We start from the raw sequence: 18796 nt of genomic DNA, 5'->3' as shown, positions 1-18796 counted from the left end.
GCAAGCAGGTAGCAATGAAAGTAGGAATCTTTCTTTTTAACCCTGTAAGGGGGTGGTGCACTGTACCCGAAGATACTGCCATATCGGGTCAATGCATAGGGCGACGGAAGCAAGCTTCGAAATCGGCCCCCGTTCTCAAAAATCCATTTAATATATGGTCCCCAGATAGGGGACGTATCAGATATTAAACTGATAAGAACAGATACTACACTTGATCTTAGCCAAAAGGCCGAGAAGCGATAACCGTGAAAGGGGCGGGCCCAACAAGGTCCCCTTCATGGGCACTATCACTGCTTGCTGTCAGGGAGGCTGCCAGACAATTTTCCATGCACACTCTGGGCTGGGGGGCAGTCAACCACCAGTACACACAGCAGAACCTAAACCCATACCATTATTGCTAAGCAGCAAGACAGGGGCCCATTGCACTCCCACGGGGCCTTTTTAAATGCAATCCATAACCCGGATTTGCCAGGAACCCTTCTTACTCCTCCTACTTGCATGTGACACTGGGCTTAGGATCTGCATAGGAAACACACACACAAGCACACACCTACCTTTGTTGCCTGCAGATGCCTCCTTGGCTGTCCCCAAACGGTATCAAACCAACACCCACGGGAAGCTGTAAGCATAGAGGACATGCCTGCACCCCATTGGACTTACCTGTGTGGGTTAAATCCGGGTTATTTGACAACCTATGGCGGTGATGGTTCTGCTCAGGCAGAGCAGTGCTGATGCTCCTCATAAAGCTGTCGCTGCTGTGAAGGTTCTAGGTGACATCACAATCCCTATGGTTACATACACGACAAAGCTGGGTTGTTGTTGTTTACACTCTGCAAGGCCTGTGGAAGTGAGTGACATCATAGCACTGTAGTTCTGAGGGTTCTAGATGGATGCAACAATCTCCTGTTGCTTCTATGAAGGCCATAATAGACGACATCACCAAACAGCTCCATAGTCACATACACAGCAAAGGAGAGATGTTGTTTACACCTAGTGATGTCAGTGGTATTGAGTGACATCACAGCACAGTGCTAAGGCTCCTGGGCCTGGACACAGCAGCGGCTGCAATATCTCAACGGAGAATACGTTTATATATATGTGTGTGTGTGCGCGTATATATATATATATATATATATATATATATATATATATATATATTTCTCCGCCGAAATCACTTTTAAACCCATTTCCACCTTTTTTTCCCTTCTCTTCCTCTTACTTTTTTTTCACGTTTTTTTACGTTTTTCTCCTTTTCGCCTCTTTTCTGGGCGTATTATTCTTCTTTTTCTTCTTTTTTTTCGTCTAATGCATACCCCATCAGTGCAGCAATGCTTATTCAATACCGCCAGCAGATGGAGACACTGGGGGATAATTTTCTAAGGATTTATACTGATTTTTCCTGTCTGAATTTGTCGCACAGAAAGTTGCAGGCCAAATATGTGTGACATTTCTGCGACTTTAGCTTCTAGAGCATTTTTACAACATTATACATAGGTGCTGAATACATAAAAAGCGACTGTTCAGCGACAGACAAGTCGCATCGGCTGAAAGTAGGCCAGAATGTCAGTCCATGTTGGAGCAGGTTTAGATACAGTCTAAAGCATAGATCTCAAAGTCTGTGCACAGAATTTAGCAAGGGCCTCGCACCTTCTGATGCATCAGGTAGGTGCACTATAGCATAGCCTAACCCTCTGTACTTTGGTCTATATTGATGCGGGACATAGACAGCCAGCTGATGACCAATCCATTAGTGCAATGGATGGCTGGAAGCATTTGTCTTTGCCTTTGCAATACCACAGAAGCAATGCATGGTCAATGTACAGCAATGACACACCTGTGTGAACAGCCAGGAGACCCCCCCATGTTATGTTACATAGTTACATAGTTAGTACGGTCGAAAAAAGACATATGTCCATCAAGTTCAACCAGGGAATTAAGGGGTAGGGGTGTGGCGCGATATTGGGGAAGGGATGAGATTTTATATTTCTTCATAAGCATTAATCTTATTTTGTCAATTAGGAACATTCAGCACCCACCCGCTATCAAGGCAGCTGCCTATCATGTCATGCCCTACCTGCACAGGTGTGCTGGCTACTCAAATGATCCAATTAAGGAGGCCATTTAGTCAGCAGCAGCAGAAGTCCTGTGCCTGGACGCTCCAACAGCGGCCAGACACAAGCAGAAGCAGCAGAAGCAGCAGCAGCACCACCTTTTGTTTTTTGGCTGCAGCAGCAGCAGCAGCAGCAGCAAGGCCCACAGGGCTGGCTAGCTGGCTAGCCAGCAAGCAGGTAGCAATGAAAGTAGGAATCTTTCTTTTTAACCCTGTAAGGGGGTGGTGCACTGTACCCGAAGATACTGCCATATCGGGTCAATGCATAGGGCGACGGAAGCAAGCTTCGAAATCGGCCCCCGTTCTCAAAAATCCATTTAATATATGGTCCCCAGATAGGGGACGTATCAGATATTTAAACTGATAAGAACAGATACTACACTTGATCTTAGCCAAAAGGCCGAGAAGCGATAACCGTGAAAGGGGCGGGCCCAACAAGGTCCCCTTCATGGGCACTATCACTGCTTGCTGTCAGGGAGGCTGCCAGACAATTTTCCATGCACACTCTGGGCTGGGGGGCAGTCAACCACCAGTACACACAGCAGAACCTAAACCCATACCATTATTGCTAAGCAGCAAGACAGGGGCCCATTGCACTCCCACGGGGCCTTTTTAAATGCAATCCATAACCCGGATTTGCCAGGAACCCTTCTTACTCCTCCTACTTGCATGTGACACTGGGCTTAGGATCTGCATAGGAAACACACACACAAGCACACACCTACCTTTGTTGCCTGCAGATGCCTCCTTGGCTGTCCCCAAACGGTATCAAACCAACACCCACGGGAAGCTGTAAGCATAGAGGACATGCCTGCACCCCATTGGACTTACCTGTGTGGGTTAAATCCGGGTTATTTGACAACCTATGGCGGTGATGGTTCTGCTCAGGCAGAGCAGTGCTGATGCTCCTCATAAAGCTGTCGCTGCTGTGAAGGTTCTAGGTGACATCACAATCCCTATGGTTACATACACGACAAAGCTGGGTTGTTGTTGTTTACACTCTGCAAGGCCTGTGGAAGTGAGTGACATCATAGCACTGTAGTTCTGAGGGTTCTAGATGGATGCAACAATCTCCTGTTGCTTCTATGAAGGCCATAATAGACGACATCACCAAACAGCTCCATAGTCACATACACAGCAAAGGAGAGATGTTGTTTACACCTAGTGATGTCAGTGGTATTGAGTGACATCACAGCACAGTGCTAAGGCTCCTGGGCCTGGACACAGCAGCGGCTGCAATATCTCAACGGAGAATACGTTTATATATATGTGTGTGTGTGCGCGTATATATATATATATATATATATATATATATATATATATATATATATATCTCCGCCGAAATCACTTTTAAACCCATTTCCACCTTTTTTTCCCTTCTCTTCCTCTTACTTTTTTTTCACGTTTTTTTACGTTTTTCTCCTTTTCGCCTCTTTTCTGGGCGTATTATTCTTCTTTTTCTTCTTTTTTTTCGTCTAATGCATACCCCATCAGTGCAGCAATGCTTATTCAATACCGCCAGCAGATGGAGACACTGGGGGATAATTTTCTAAGGATTTATACTGATTTTTCCTGTCTGAATTTGTCGCACAGAAAGTTGCAGGCCAAATATGTGTGACATTTCTGCGACTTTAGCTTCTAGAGCATTTTTACAACATTATACATAGGTGCTGAATACATAAAAAGCGACTGTTCAGCGACAGACAAGTCGCATCGGCTGAAAGTAGGCCAGAATGTCAGTCCATGTTGGAGCAGGTTTAGATACAGTCTAAAGCATAGATCTCAAAGTCTGTGCACAGAATTTAGCAAGGGCCTCGCACCTTCTGATGCATCAGGTAGGTGCACTATAGCATAGCCTAACCCTCTGTACTTTGGTCTATATTGATGCGGGACATAGACAGCCAGCTGATGACCAATCCATTAGTGCAATGGATGGCTGGAAGCATTTGTCTTTGCCTTTGCAATACCACAGAAGCAATGCATGGTCAATGTACAGCAATGACACACCTGTGTGAACAGCCAGGAGACCCCCCCATGTTATGTTACATAGTTACATAGTTAGTACGGTCGAAAAAAGACATATGTCCATCAAGTTCAACCAGGGAATTAAGGGGTAGGGGTGTGGCGCGATATTGGGGAAGGGATGAGATTTTATATTTCTTCATAAGCATTAATCTTATTTTGTCAATTAGGAACATTCAGCACCCACCCGCTATCAAGGCAGCTGCCTATCATGTCATGCCCTACCTGCACAGGTGTGCTGGCTACTCAAATGATCCAATTAAGGAGGCCATTTAGTCAGCAGCAGCAGAAGTCCTGTGCCTGGACGCTCCAACAGCGGCCAGACACAAGCAGAAGCAGCAGAAGCAGCAGCAGCACCACCTTTTGTTTTTTGGCTGCAGCAGCAGCAGCAGCAGCAGCAAGGCCCACAGCTGGCTAGCTGGCTAGCCAGCAAGCAGGTAGCAATGAAAGTAGGAATCTTTCTTTTTAACCCTGTAAGGGGGTGGTGCACTGTACCCGAAGATACTGCCATATCGGGTCAATGCATAGGGCGACGGAAGCAAGCTTCGAAATCGGCCCCCGTTCTCAAAAATCCATTTAATATATGGTCCCCAGATAGGGGACGTATCAGATATTAAACTGATAAGAACAGATACTACACTTGATCTTAGCCAAAAGGCCGAGAAGCGATAACCGTGAAAGGGGCGGGCCCAACAAGGTCCCCTTCATGGGCACTATCACTGCTTGCTGTCAGGGAGGCTGCCAGACAATTTTCCATGCACACTCTGGGCTGGGGGGCAGTCAACCACCAGTACACACAGCAGAACCTAAACCCATACCATTATTGCTAAGCAGCAAGACAGGGGCCCATTGCACTCCCACGGGGCCTTTTTAAATGCAATCCATAACCCGGATTTGCCAGGAACCCTTCTTACTCCTCCTACTTGCATGTGACACTGGGCTTAGGATCTGCATAGGAAACACACACACAAGCACACACCTACCTTTGTTGCCTGCAGATGCCTCCTTGGCTGTCCCCAAACGGTATCAAACCAACACCCACGGGAAGCTGTAAGCATAGAGGACATGCCTGCACCCCATTGGACTTACCTGTGTGGGTTAAATCCGGGTTATTTGACAACCTATGGCGGTGATGGTTCTGCTCAGGCAGAGCAGTGCTGATGCTCCTCATAAAGCTGTCGCTGCTGTGAAGGTTCTAGGTGACATCACAATCCCTATGGTTACATACACGACAAAGCTGGGTTGTTGTTGTTTACACTCTGCAAGGCCTGTGGAAGTGAGTGACATCATAGCACTGTAGTTCTGAGGGTTCTAGATGGATGCAACAATCTCCTGTTGCTTCTATGAAGGCCATAATAGACGACATCACCAAACAGCTCCATAGTCACATACACAGCAAAGGAGAGATGTTGTTTACACCTAGTGATGTCAGTGGTATTGAGTGACATCACAGCACAGTGCTAAGGCTCCTGGGCCTGGACACAGCAGCGGCTGCAATATCTCAACGGAGAATACGTTTATATATATGTGTGTGTGTGCGCGTATATATATATATATATATATATATATATATATATATATATATATATTTCTCCGCCGAAATCACTTTTAAACCCATTTCCACCTTTTTTTCCCTTCTCTTCCTCTTACTTTTTTTTCACGTTTTTTTACGTTTTTCTCCTTTTCGCCTCTTTTCTGGGCGTATTATTCTTCTTTTTCTTCTTTTTTTTCGTCTAATGCATACCCCATCAGTGCAGCAATGCTTATTCAATACCGCCAGCAGATGGAGACACTGGGGGATAATTTTCTAAGGATTTATACTGATTTTTCCTGTCTGAATTTGTCGCACAGAAAGTTGCAGGCCAAATATGTGTGACATTTCTGCGACTTTAGCTTCTAGAGCATTTTTACAACATTATACATAGGTGCTGAATACATAAAAAGCGACTGTTCAGCGACAGACAAGTCGCATCGGCTGAAAGTAGGCCAGAATGTCAGTCCATGTTGGAGCAGGTTTAGATACAGTCTAAAGCATAGATCTCAAAGTCTGTGCACAGAATTTAGCAAGGGCCTCGCACCTTCTGATGCATCAGGTAGGTGCACTATAGCATAGCCTAACCCTCTGTACTTTGGTCTATATTGATGCGGGACATAGACAGCCAGCTGATGACCAATCCATTAGTGCAATGGATGGCTGGAAGCATTTGTCTTTGCCTTTGCAATACCACAGAAGCAATGCATGGTCAATGTACAGCAATGACACACCTGTGTGAACAGCCAGGAGACCCCCCCATGTTATGTTACATAGTTACATAGTTAGTACGGTCGAAAAAAGACATATGTCCATCAAGTTCAACCAGGGAATTAAGGGGTAGGGGTGTGGCGCGATATTGGGGAAGGGATGAGATTTTATATTTCTTCATAAGCATTAATCTTATTTTGTCAATTAGGAACATTCAGCACCCACCCGCTATCAAGGCAGCTGCCTATCATGTCATGCCCTACCTGCACAGGTGTGCTGGCTACTCAAATGATCCAATTAAGGAGGCCATTTAGTCAGCAGCAGCAGAAGTCCTGTGCCTGGACGCTCCAACAGCGGCCAGACACAAGCAGAAGCAGCAGAAGCAGCAGCAGCACCACCTTTTGTTTTTTGGCTGCAGCAGCAGCAGCAGCAGCAGCAAGGCCCACAGGGCTGGCTAGCTGGCTAGCCAGCAAGCAGGTAGCAATGAAAGTAGGAATCTTTCTTTTTAACCCTGTAAGGGGGTGGTGCACTGTACCCGAAGATACTGCCATATCGGGTCAATGCATAGGGCGACGGAAGCAAGCTTCGAAATCGGCCCCCGTTCTCAAAAATCCATTTAATATATGGTCCCCAGATAGGGGACGTATCAGATATTAAACTGATAAGAACAGATACTACACTTGATCTTAGCCAAAAGGCCGAGAAGCGATAACCGTGAAAGGGGCGGGCCCAACAAGGTCCCCTTCATGGGCACTATCACTGCTTGCTGTCAGGGAGGCTGCCAGACAATTTTCCATGCACACTCTGGGCTGGGGGGCAGTCAACCACCAGTACACACAGCAGAACCTAAACCCATACCATTATTGCTAAGCAGCAAGACAGGGGCCCATTGCACTCCCACGGGGCCTTTTTAAATGCAATCCATAACCCGGATTTGCCAGGAACCCTTCTTACTCCTCCTACTTGCATGTGACACTGGGCTTAGGATCTGCATAGGAAACACACACACAAGCACACACCTACCTTTGTTGCCTGCAGATGCCTCCTTGGCTGTCCCCAAACGGTATCAAACCAACACCCACGGGAAGCTGTAAGCATAGAGGACATGCCTGCACCCCATTGGACTTACCTGTGTGGGTTAAATCCGGGTTATTTGACAACCTATGGCGGTGATGGTTCTGCTCAGGCAGAGCAGTGCTGATGCTCCTCATAAAGCTGTCGCTGCTGTGAAGGTTCTAGGTGACATCACAATCCCTATGGTTACATACACGACAAAGCTGGGTTGTTGTTGTTTACACTCTGCAAGGCCTGTGGAAGTGAGTGACATCATAGCACTGTAGTTCTGAGGGTTCTAGATGGATGCAACAATCTCCTGTTGCTTCTATGAAGGCCATAATAGACGACATCACCAAACAGCTCCATAGTCACATACACAGCAAAGGAGAGATGTTGTTTACACCTAGTGATGTCAGTGGTATTGAGTGACATCACAGCACAGTGCTAAGGCTCCTGGGCCTGGACACAGCAGCGGCTGCAATATCTCAACGGAGAATACGTTTATATATATGTGTGTGTGTGCGCGTATATATATATATATATATATATATATATATATATATATATATTTCTCCGCCGAAATCACTTTTAAACCCATTTCCACCTTTTTTTCCCTTCTCTTCCTCTTACTTTTTTTTCACGTTTTTTTACGTTTTTCTCCTTTTCGCCTCTTTTCTGGGCGTATTATTCTTCTTTTTCTTCTTTTTTTTCGTCTAATGCATACCCCATCAGTGCAGCAATGCTTATTCAATACCGCCAGCAGATGGAGACACTGGGGGATAATTTTCTAAGGATTTATACTGATTTTTCCTGTCTGAATTTGTCGCACAGAAAGTTGCAGGCCAAATATGTGTGACATTTCTGCGACTTTAGCTTCTAGAGCATTTTTACAACATTATACATAGGTGCTGAATACATAAAAAGCGACTGTTCAGCGACAGACAAGTCGCATCGGCTGAAAGTAGGCCAGAATGTCAGTCCATGTTGGAGCAGGTTTAGATACAGTCTAAAGCATAGATCTCAAAGTCTGTGCACAGAATTTAGCAAGGGCCTCGCACCTTCTGATGCATCAGGTAGGTGCACTATAGCATAGCCTAACCCTCTGTACTTTGGTCTATATTGATGCGGGACATAGACAGCCAGCTGATGACCAATCCATTAGTGCAATGGATGGCTGGAAGCATTTGTCTTTGCCTTTGCAATACCACAGAAGCAATGCATGGTCAATGTACAGCAATGACACACCTGTGTGAACAGCCAGGAGACCCCCCCATGTTATGTTACATAGTTACATAGTTAGTACGGTCGAAAAAAGACATATGTCCATCAAGTTCAACCAGGGAATTAAGGGGTAGGGGTGTGGCGCGATATTGGGGAAGGGATGAGATTTTATATTTCTTCATAAGCATTAATCTTATTTTGTCAATTAGGAACATTCAGCACCCACCCGCTATCAAGGCAGCTGCCTATCATGTCATGCCCTACCTGCACAGGTGTGCTGGCTACTCAAATGATCCAATTAAGGAGGCCATTTAGTCAGCAGCAGCAGAAGTCCTGTGCCTGGACGCTCCAACAGCGGCCAGACACAAGCAGAAGCAGCAGAAGCAGCAGCAGCACCACCTTTTGTTTTTTGGCTGCAGCAGCAGCAGCAGCAGCAGCAAGGCCCACAGGGCTGGCTAGCTGGCTAGCCAGCAAGCAGGTAGCAATGAAAGTAGGAATCTTTCTTTTTAACCCTGTAAGGGGGTGGTGCACTGTACCCGAAGATACTGCCATATCGGGTCAATGCATAGGGCGACGGAAGCAAGCTTCGAAATCGGCCCCCGTTCTCAAAAATCCATTTAATATATGGTCCCCAGATAGGGGACGTATCAGATATTAAACTGATAAGAACAGATACTACACTTGATCTTAGCCAAAAGGCCGAGAAGCGATAACCGTGAAAGGGGCGGGTCCAACAAGGTCCCCTTCATGGGCACTATCACTGCTTGCTGTCAGGGAGGCTGCCAGACAATTTTCCATGCACACTCTGGGCTGGGGGGCAGTCAACCACCAGTACACACAGCAGAACCTAAACCCATACCATTATTGCTAAGCAGCAAGACAGGGGCCCATTGCACTCCCACGGGGCCTTTTTAAATGCAATCCATAACCCGGATTTGCCAGGAACCCTTCTTACTCCTCCTACTTGCATGTGACACTGGGCTTAGGATCTGCATAGGAAACACACACACAAGCACACACCTACCTTTGTTGCCTGCAGATGCCTCCTTGGCTGTCCCCAAACGGTATCAAACCAACACCCACGGGAAGCTGTAAGCATAGAGGACATGCCTGCACCCCATTGGACTTACCTGTGTGGGTTAAATCCGGGTTATTTGACAACCTATGGCGGTGATGGTTCTGCTCAGGCAGAGCAGTGCTGATGCTCCTCATAAAGCTGTCGCTGCTGTGAAGGTTCTAGGTGACATCACAATCCCTATGGTTACATACACGACAAAGCTGGGTTGTTGTTGTTTACACTCTGCAAGGCCTGTGGAAGTGAGTGACATCATAGCACTGTAGTTCTGAGGGTTCTAGATGGATGCAACAATCTCCTGTTGCTTCTATGAAGGCCATAATAGACGACATCACCAAACAGCTCCATAGTCACATACACAGCAAAGGAGAGATGTTGTTTACACCTAGTGATGTCAGTGGTATTGAGTGACATCACAGCACAGTGCTAAGGCTCCTGGGCCTGGACACAGCAGCGGCTGCAATATCTCAACGGAGAATACGTTTATATATATGTGTGTGTGTGCGCGTATATATATATATATATATATATATATATATATATATATATATATTTCTCCGCCGAAATCACTTTTAAACCCATTTCCACCTTTTTTTCCCTTCTCTTCCTCTTACTTTTTTTTCACGTTTTTTTACGTTTTTCTCCTTTTCGCCTCTTTTCTGGGCGTATTATTCTTCTTTTTCTTCTTTTTTTTCGTCTAATGCATACCCCATCAGTGCAGCAATGCTTATTCAATACCGCCAGCAGATGGAGACACTGGGGGATAATTTTCTAAGGATTTATACTGATTTTTCCTGTCTGAATTTGTCGCACAGAAAGTTGCAGGCCAAATATGTGTGACATTTCTGCGACTTTAGCTTCTAGAGCATTTTTACAACATTATACATAGGTGCTGAATACATAAAAAGCGACTGTTCAGCGACAGACAAGTCGCATCGGCTGAAAGTAGGCCAGAATGTCAGTCCATGTTGGAGCAGGTTTAGATACAGTCTAAAGCATAGATCTCAAAGTCTGTGCACAGAATTTAGCAAGGGCCTCGCACCTTCTGATGCATCAGGTAGGTGCACTATAGCATAGCCTAACCCTCTGTACTTTGGTCTATATTGATGCGGGACATAGACAGCCAGCTGATGACCAATCCATTAGTGCAATGGATGGCTGGAAGCATTTGTCTTTGCCTTTGCAATACCACAGAAGCAATGCATGGTCAATGTACAGCAATGACACACCTGTGTGAACAGCCAGGAGACCCCCCCATGTTATGTTACATAGTTACATAGTTAGTACGGTCGAAAAAAGACATATGTCCATCAAGTTCAACCAGGGAATTAAGGGGTAGGGGTGTGGCGCGATATTGGGGAAGGGATGAGATTTTATATTTCTTCATAAGCATTAATCTTATTTTGTCAATTAGGAACATTCAGCACCCACCCGCTATCAAGGCAGCTGCCTATCATGTCATGCCCTACCTGCACAGGTGTGCTGGCTACTCAAATGATCCAATTAAGGAGGCCATTTAGTCAGCAGCAGCAGAAGTCCTGTGCCTGGACGCTCCAACAGCGGCCAGACACAAGCAGAAGCAGCAGAAGCAGCAGCAGCACCACCTTTTGTTTTTTGGCTGCAGCAGCAGCAGCAGCAGCAGCAAGGCCCACAGGGCTGGCTAGCTGGCTAGCCAGCAAGCAGGTAGCAATGAAAGTAGGAATCTTTCTTTTTAACCCTGTAAGGGGGTGGTGCACTGTACCCGAAGATACTGCCATATCGGGTCAATGCATAGGGCGACGGAAGCAAGCTTCGAAATCGGCCCCCGTTCTCAAAAATCCATTTAATATATGGTCCCCAGATAGGGGACGTATCAGATATTAAACTGATAAGAACAGATACTACACTTGATCTTAGCCAAAAGGCCGAGAAGCGATAACCGTGAAAGGGGCGGGCCCAACAAGGTCCCCTTCATGGGCACTATCACTGCTTGCTGTCAGGGAGGCTGCCAGACAATTTTCCATGCACACTCTGGGCTGGGGGGCAGTCAACCACCAGTACACACAGCAGAACCTAAACCCATACCATTATTGCTAAGCAGCAAGACAGGGGCCCATTGCACTCCCACGGGGCCTTTTTAAATGCAATCCATAACCCGGATTTGCCAGGAACCCTTCTTACTCCTCCTACTTGCATGTGACACTGGGCTTAGGATCTGCATAGGAAACACACACACAAGCACACACCTACCTTTGTTGCCTGCAGATGCCTCCTTGGCTGTCCCCAAACGGTATCAAACCAACACCCACGGGAAGCTGTAAGCATAGAGGACATGCCTGCACCCCATTGGACTTACCTGTGTGGGTTAAATCCGGGTTATTTGACAACCTATGGCGGTGATGGTTCTGCTCAGGCAGAGCAGTGCTGATGCTCCTCATAAAGCTGTCGCTGCTGTGAAGGTTCTAGGTGACATCACAATCCCTATGGTTACATACACGACAAAGCTGGGTTGTTGTTGTTTACACTCTGCAAGGCCTGTGGAAGTGAGTGACATCATAGCACTGTAGTTCTGAGGGTTCTAGATGGATGCAACAATCTCCTGTTGCTTCTATGAAGGCCATAATAGACGACATCACCAAACAGCTCCATAGTCACATACACAGCAAAGGAGAGATGTTGTTTACACCTAGTGATGTCAGTGGTATTGAGTGACATCACAGCACAGTGCTAAGGCTCCTGGGCCTGGACACAGCAGCGGCTGCAATATCTCAACGGAGAATACGTTTATATATATGTGTGTGTGTGCGCGTATATATATATATATATATATATATATATATATATATATATATTTCTCCGCCGAAATCACTTTTAAACCCATTTCCACCTTTTTTTCCCTTCTCTTCCTCTTACTTTTTTTTCACGTTTTTTTACGTTTTTCTCCTTTTCGCCTCTTTTCTGGGCGTATTATTCTTCTTTTTCTTCTTTTTTTTCGTCTAATGCATACCCCATCAGTGCAGCAATGCTTATTCAATACCGCCAGCAGATGGAGACACTGGGGGATAATTTTCTAAGGATTTATACTGATTTTTCCTGTCTGAATTTGTCGCACAGAAAGTTGCAGGCCAAATATGTGTGACATTTCTGCGACTTTAGCTTCTAGAGCATTTTTACAACATTATACATAGGTGCTGAATACATAAAAAGCGACTGTTCAGCGACAGACAAGTCGCATCGGCTGAAAGTAGGCCAGAATGTCAGTCCATGTTGGAGCAGGTTTAGATACAGTCTAAAGCATAGATCTCAAAGTCTGTGCACAGAATTTAGCAAGGGCCTCGCACCTTCTGATGCATCAGGTAGGTGCACTATAGCATAGCCTAACCCTCTGTACTTTGGTCTATATTGATGCGGGACATAGACAGCCAGCTGATGACCAATCCATTAGTGCAATGGATGGCTGGAAGCATTTGTCTTTGCCTTTGCAATACCACAGAAGCAATGCATGGTCAATGTACAGCAATGACACACCTGTGTGAACAGCCAGGAGACCCCCCCATGTTATGTTACATAGTTACATAGTTAGTACGGTCGAAAAAAGACATATGTCCATCAAGTTCAACCAGGGAATTAAGGGGTAGGGGTGTGGCGCGATATTGGGGAAGGGATGAGATTTTATATTTCTTCATAAGCATTAATCTTATTTTGTCAATTAGGAACATTCAGCACCCACCCGCTATCAAGGCAGCTGCCTATCATGTCATGCCCTACCTGCACAGGTGTGCTGGCTACTCAAATGATCCAATTAAGGAGGCCATTTAGTCAGCAGCAGCAGAAGTCCTGTGCCTGGACGCTCCAACAGCGGCCAGACACAAGCAGAAGCAGCAGAAGCAGCAGCAGCACCACCTTTTGTTTTTTGGCTGCAGCAGCAGCAGCAGCAGCAGCAGCAAGGCCCACAGGGCTGGCTAGCTGGCTAGCCAGCAAGCAGGTAGCAATGAAAGTAGGAATCTTTCTTTTTAACCCTGTAAGGGGGTGGTGCACTGTACCCGAAGATACTGCCATATCGGGTCAATGCATAGGGCGACGGAAGCAAGCTTCGAAATCGGCCCCCGTTCTCAAAAATCCATTTAATATATGGTCCCCAGATAGGGGACGTATCAGATATTAAACTGATAAGAACAGATTTTTTTTTTTTTTTTTTTATCTAAAGCCGAGGAACGTGCTTTCGATTCACCCAAAGTGCAAGAAAAAGTGCAAACGTGTTACACTAAAAAAACGTGCACAAAGGATGCGGTCTATCGCAAGCCCTTCTCCGATAGGAGAGAGGCCCCCCAACAAACCTTACCCTTCGCCTCCGGACCAAAAGGTACCTGCGAGGTTCCAGGTTCGATGTCCCTTTTCGCCGAAGCTACTAGGAGACCACAAATGCTCCCGGCATCCCCCTTGGCGTTAGCCAAGGTATCTGCCCGCAGAGCCGATTACGGTAGGTACCCTGCAAAGCAGGAGTACCCGGGGTGTTTGCAGGGAGGTGCGGAACCTAATGGCCACACACACCTCCCCTAGACCGCCAGGAGGGACACCCAGAAGGGCTACCGCATCCTGACAAATCCTGTGAACACACAACACGCAAAAAGTGACACAGTGAGACAAAAAATAAATAAATAAGTGAATGTGTGCAGATATACTGCCCGGACATCCGGCCGGATCTATAAAAATTTCTCTGATCCTAGCCAGAAGGCCGGGAATCAAGAGGTGAGTGCCACAAGGTGAAGAGATTATGGTGCCCGTGCTTCAACTCAGTGAGCCTATTCTCCCAGTGAGTTTCGGCACCTCGGGGTCACCACTCCCCGAGGCACAAAAGTACCTCGGCTCTAGACCCTCTCAGCCTCATGGCGAGACCCGGAGGGAACAGGTCACATCGGGGCAGCCGTCGAGCTGATTCCTCAGAACCAGCCCCGGAAAGCCCTGGTACACCTGCATCCTCCATGCAGCACCCATCCCCACCAGCATGAAAACTGATAAGAACAGATACTACACTTGATCTTAGCCAAAAGGCCGAGAAGCGATAACCGTGAAAGGGGCGGGCCCAACAAGGTCCCCTTCATGGGCACTATCACTGCTTGCTGTCAGGGAGGCTGCCAGACAATTTTCCATGCACACTCTGGGCTGGGGGGCAGTCAACCACCAGTACACACAGCAGAACCTAAACCCATACCATTATTGCTAAGCAGCAAGACAGGGGCCCATTGCACTCCCACGGGGCCTTTTTAAATGCAATCCATAACCCGGATTTGCCAGGAACCCTTCTTACTCCTCCTACTTGCATGTGACACTGGGCTTAGGATCTGCATAGGAAACACACACACAAGCACACACCTACCTTTGTTGCCTGCAGATGCCTCCTTGGCTGTCCCCAAACGGTATCAAACCAACACCCACGGGAAGCTGTAAGCATAGAGGACATGCCTGCACCCCATTGGACTTACCTGTGTGGGTTAAATCCGGGTTATTTGACAACCTATGGCGGTGATGGTTCTGCTCAGGCAGAGCAGTGCTGATGCTCCTCATAAAGCTGTCGCTGCTGTGAAGGTTCTAGGTGACATCACAATCCCTATGGTTACATACACGACAAAGCTGGGTTGTTGTTGTTTACACTCTGCAAGGCCTGTGGAAGTGAGTGACATCATAGCACTGTAGTTCTGAGGGTTCTAGATGGATGCAACAATCTCCTGTTGCTTCTATGAAGGCCATAATAGACGACATCACCAAACAGCTCCATAGTCACATACACAGCAAAGGAGAGATGTTGTTTACACCTAGTGATGTCAGTGGTATTGAGTGACATCACAGCACAGTGCTAAGGCTCCTGGGCCTGGACACAGCAGCGGCTGCAATATCTCAACGGAGAATACGTTTATATATATGTGTGTGTGTGCGCGTATATATATATATATATATATATATATATATATATATATATATATATTTCTCCGCCGAAATCACTTTTAAACCCATTTCCACCTTTTTTTCCCTTCTCTTCCTCTTACTTTTTTTTCACGTTTTTTTACGTTTTTCTCCTTTTCGCCTCTTTTCTGGGCGTATTATTCTTCTTTTTCTTCTTTTTTTTCGTCTAATGCATACCCCATCAGTGCAGCAATGCTTATTCAATACCGCCAGCAGATGGAGACACTGGGGGATAATTTTCTAAGGATTTATACTGATTTTTCCTGTCTGAATTTGTCGCACAGAAAGTTGCAGGCCAAATATGTGTGACATTTCTGCGACTTTAGCTTCTAGAGCATTTTTACAACATTATACATAGGTGCTGAATACATAAAAAGCGACTGTTCAGCGACAGACAAGTCGCATCGGCTGAAAGTAGGCCAGAATGTCAGTCCATGTTGGAGCAGGTTTAGATACAGTCTAAAGCATAGATCTCAAAGTCTGTGCACAGAATTTAGCAAGGGCCTCGCACCTTCTGATGCATCAGGTAGGTGCACTATAGCATAGCCTAACCCTCTGTACTTTGGTCTATATTGATGCGGGACATAGACAGCCAGCTGATGACCAATCCATTAGTGCAATGGATGGCTGGAAGCATTTGTCTTTGCCTTTGCAATACCACAGAAGCAATGCATGGTCAATGTACAGCAATGACACACCTGTGTGAACAGCCAGGAGACCCCCCCATGTTATGTTACATAGTTACATAGTTAGTACGGTCGAAAAAAGACATATGTCCATCAAGTTCAACCAGGGAATTAAGGGGTAGGGGTGTGGCGCGATATTGGGGAAGGGATGAGATTTTATATTTCTTCATAAGCATTAATCTTATTTTGTCAATTAGGAACATTCAGCACCCACCCGCTATCAAGGCAGCTGCCTATCATGTCATGCCCTACCTGCACAGGTGTGCTGGCTACTCAAATGATCCAATTAAGGAGGCCATTTAGTCAGCAGCAGCAGAAGTCCTGTGCCTGGACGCTCCAACAGCGGCCAGACACAAGCAGAAGCAGCAGAAGCAGCAGCAGCACCACCTTTTGTTTTTTGGCTGCAGCAGCAGCAGCAGCAGCAGCAAGGCCCACAGGGCTGGCTAGCTGGCTAGCCAGCAAGCAGGTAGCAATGAAAGTAGGAATCTTTCTTTTTAACCCTGTAAGGGGGTGGTGCACTGTACCCGAAGATACTGCCATATCGGGTCAATGCATAGGGCGACGGAAGCAAGCTTCGAAATCGGCCCCCGTTCTCAAAAATCCATTTAATATATGGTCCCCAGATAGGGGACGTATCTGATATTAAACTGATAAGAACAGATACTACACTTGATCTTAGCCAAAAGGCCGAGAAGCGATAACCGTGAAAGGGGCGGGCCCAACAAGGTCCCCTTCATGGGCACTATCACTGCTTGCTGTCAGGGAGGCTGCCAGACAATTTTCCATGCACACTCTGGGCTGGGGGGCAGTCAACCACCAGTACACACAGCAGAACCTAAACCCATACCATTATTGCTAAGCAGCAAGACAGGGGCCCATTGCACTCCCACGGGGCCTTTTTAAATGCAATCCATAACCCGGATTTGCCAGGAACCCTTCTTACTCCTCCTACTTGCATGTGACACTGGGCTTAGGATCTGCATAGGAAACACACACACAAGCACACACCTACCTTTGTTGCCTGCAGATGCCTCCTTGGCTGTCCCCAAACGGTATCAAACCAACACCCACGGGAAGCTGTAAGCATAGAGGACATGCCTGCACCCCATTGGACTTACCTGTGTGGGTTAAATCCGGGTTATTTGACAACCTATGGCGGTGATGGTTCTGCTCAGGCAGAGCAGTGCTGATGCTCCTCATAAAGCTGTCGCTGCTGTGAAGGTTCTAGGTGACATCACAATCCCTATGGTTACATACACGACAAAGCTGGGTTGTTGTTGTTTACACTCTGCAAGGCCTGTGGAAGTGAGTGACATCATAGCACTGTAGTTCTGAGGGTTCTAGATGGATGCAACAATCTCCTGTTGCTTCTATGAAGGCCATAATAGACGACATCACCAAACAGCTCCATAGTCACATACACAGCAAAGGAGAGATGTTGTTTACACCTAGTGATGTCAGTGGTATTGAGTGACATCACAGCACAGTGCTAAGGCTCCTGGGCCTGGACACAGCAGCGGCTGCAATATCTCAACGGAGAATACGTTTATATATATGTGTGTGTGTGCGCGTATATATATATATATATATATATATATATATATATATATATATCTCCGCCGAAATCACTTTTAAACCCATTTCCACCTTTTTTTCCCTTCTCTTCCTCTTACTTTTTTTTCACGTTTTTTTACGTTTTTCTCCTTTTCGCCTCTTTTCTGGGCGTATTATTCTTCTTTTTCTTCTTTTTTTTCGTCTAATGCATACCCCATCAGTGCAGCAATGCTTATTCAATACCGCCAGCAGATGGAGACACTGGGGGATAATTTTCTAAGGATTTATACTGATTTTTCCTGTCTGAATTTGTCGCACAGAAAGTTGCAGGCCAAATATGTGTGACATTTCTGCGACTTTAGCTTCTAGAGCATTTTTACAACATTATACATAGGTGCTGAATACATAAAAAGCGACTGTTCAGCGACAGACAAGTCGCATCGGCTGAAAGTAGGCCAGAATGTCAGTCCATGTTGGAGCAGGTTTAGATACAGTCTAAAGCATAGATCTCAAAGTCTGTGCACAGAATTTAGCAAGGGCCTCGCACCTTCTGATGCATCAGGTAGGTGCACTATAGCATAGCCTAACCCTCTGTACTTTGGTCTATATTGATGCGGGACATAGACAGCCAGCTGATGACCAATCCATTAGTGCAATGGATGGCTGGAAGCATTTGTCTTTGCCTTTGCAATACCACAGAAGCAATGCATGGTCAATGTACAGCAATGACACACCTGTGTGAACAGCCAGGAGACCCCCCCATGTTATGTTACATAGTTACATAGTTAGTACGGTCGAAAAAAGACATATGTCCATCAAGTTCAACCAGGGAATTAAGGGGTAGGGGTGTGGCGCGATATTGGGGAAGGGATGAGATTTTATATTTCTTC

General features: G+C 46.2%; 8 non-coding genes and 1 pseudogene across 8 annotated transcripts; all 9 read right to left on the bottom strand.

Moving 5' to 3' along the window:
- Positions 1-50: 50 nt before the first annotated feature.
- LOC130312803 (U2 spliceosomal RNA) lies at positions 51-241 on the bottom strand. The gene has a single exon (XR_008860877.1). It is a non-coding gene; the product is annotated as a U2 spliceosomal RNA (small nuclear RNA).
- A 2089-nt stretch (positions 242-2330) lies between these two features.
- On the bottom strand, positions 2331-2522 carry LOC130312820 (U2 spliceosomal RNA). Its single transcript, XR_008860893.1, has one exon. It is a non-coding gene; the product is annotated as a U2 spliceosomal RNA (small nuclear RNA).
- A 2089-nt stretch (positions 2523-4611) lies between these two features.
- On the bottom strand, positions 4612-4802 carry LOC130312801 (U2 spliceosomal RNA). The gene has a single exon (XR_008860875.1). It is a non-coding gene; the product is annotated as a U2 spliceosomal RNA (small nuclear RNA).
- A 2091-nt stretch (positions 4803-6893) lies between these two features.
- Positions 6894-7084, bottom strand: LOC130312800 (U2 spliceosomal RNA). The gene has a single exon (XR_008860874.1). It is a non-coding gene; the product is annotated as a U2 spliceosomal RNA (small nuclear RNA).
- Positions 7085-9171: 2087 nt separating this feature from the next.
- Positions 9172-9362, bottom strand: LOC130312799 (U2 spliceosomal RNA). The gene has a single exon (XR_008860873.1). It is a non-coding gene; the product is annotated as a U2 spliceosomal RNA (small nuclear RNA).
- A 2089-nt stretch (positions 9363-11451) lies between these two features.
- LOC130312798 (U2 spliceosomal RNA) lies at positions 11452-11642 on the bottom strand. Its single transcript, XR_008860872.1, has one exon. It is a non-coding gene; the product is annotated as a U2 spliceosomal RNA (small nuclear RNA).
- Positions 11643-13732: 2090 nt separating this feature from the next.
- LOC130312821 (U2 spliceosomal RNA) lies at positions 13733-13917 on the bottom strand. The gene has a single exon (XR_008860894.1). It is a non-coding gene; the product is annotated as a U2 spliceosomal RNA (small nuclear RNA).
- A 692-nt stretch (positions 13918-14609) lies between these two features.
- LOC130312822 (U2 spliceosomal RNA) lies at positions 14610-14769 on the bottom strand (annotated as a pseudogene).
- Positions 14770-16860: 2091 nt separating this feature from the next.
- Positions 16861-17051, bottom strand: LOC130312819 (U2 spliceosomal RNA). The gene has a single exon (XR_008860892.1). It is a non-coding gene; the product is annotated as a U2 spliceosomal RNA (small nuclear RNA).
- Between the last annotated feature and the right edge of the window lie 1745 nt (positions 17052-18796).

Source organism: Hyla sarda, unplaced genomic scaffold, assembly GCF_029499605.1.
Source record: "Hyla sarda isolate aHylSar1 unplaced genomic scaffold, aHylSar1.hap1 scaffold_1731, whole genome shotgun sequence".
Taxonomy (NCBI): Eukaryota; Metazoa; Chordata; class Amphibia; order Anura; family Hylidae; genus Hyla; species Hyla sarda.
Note: the sequence above shows the minus strand (reverse complement) of the source record. Positions and strands in the feature narration are given on the sequence as shown.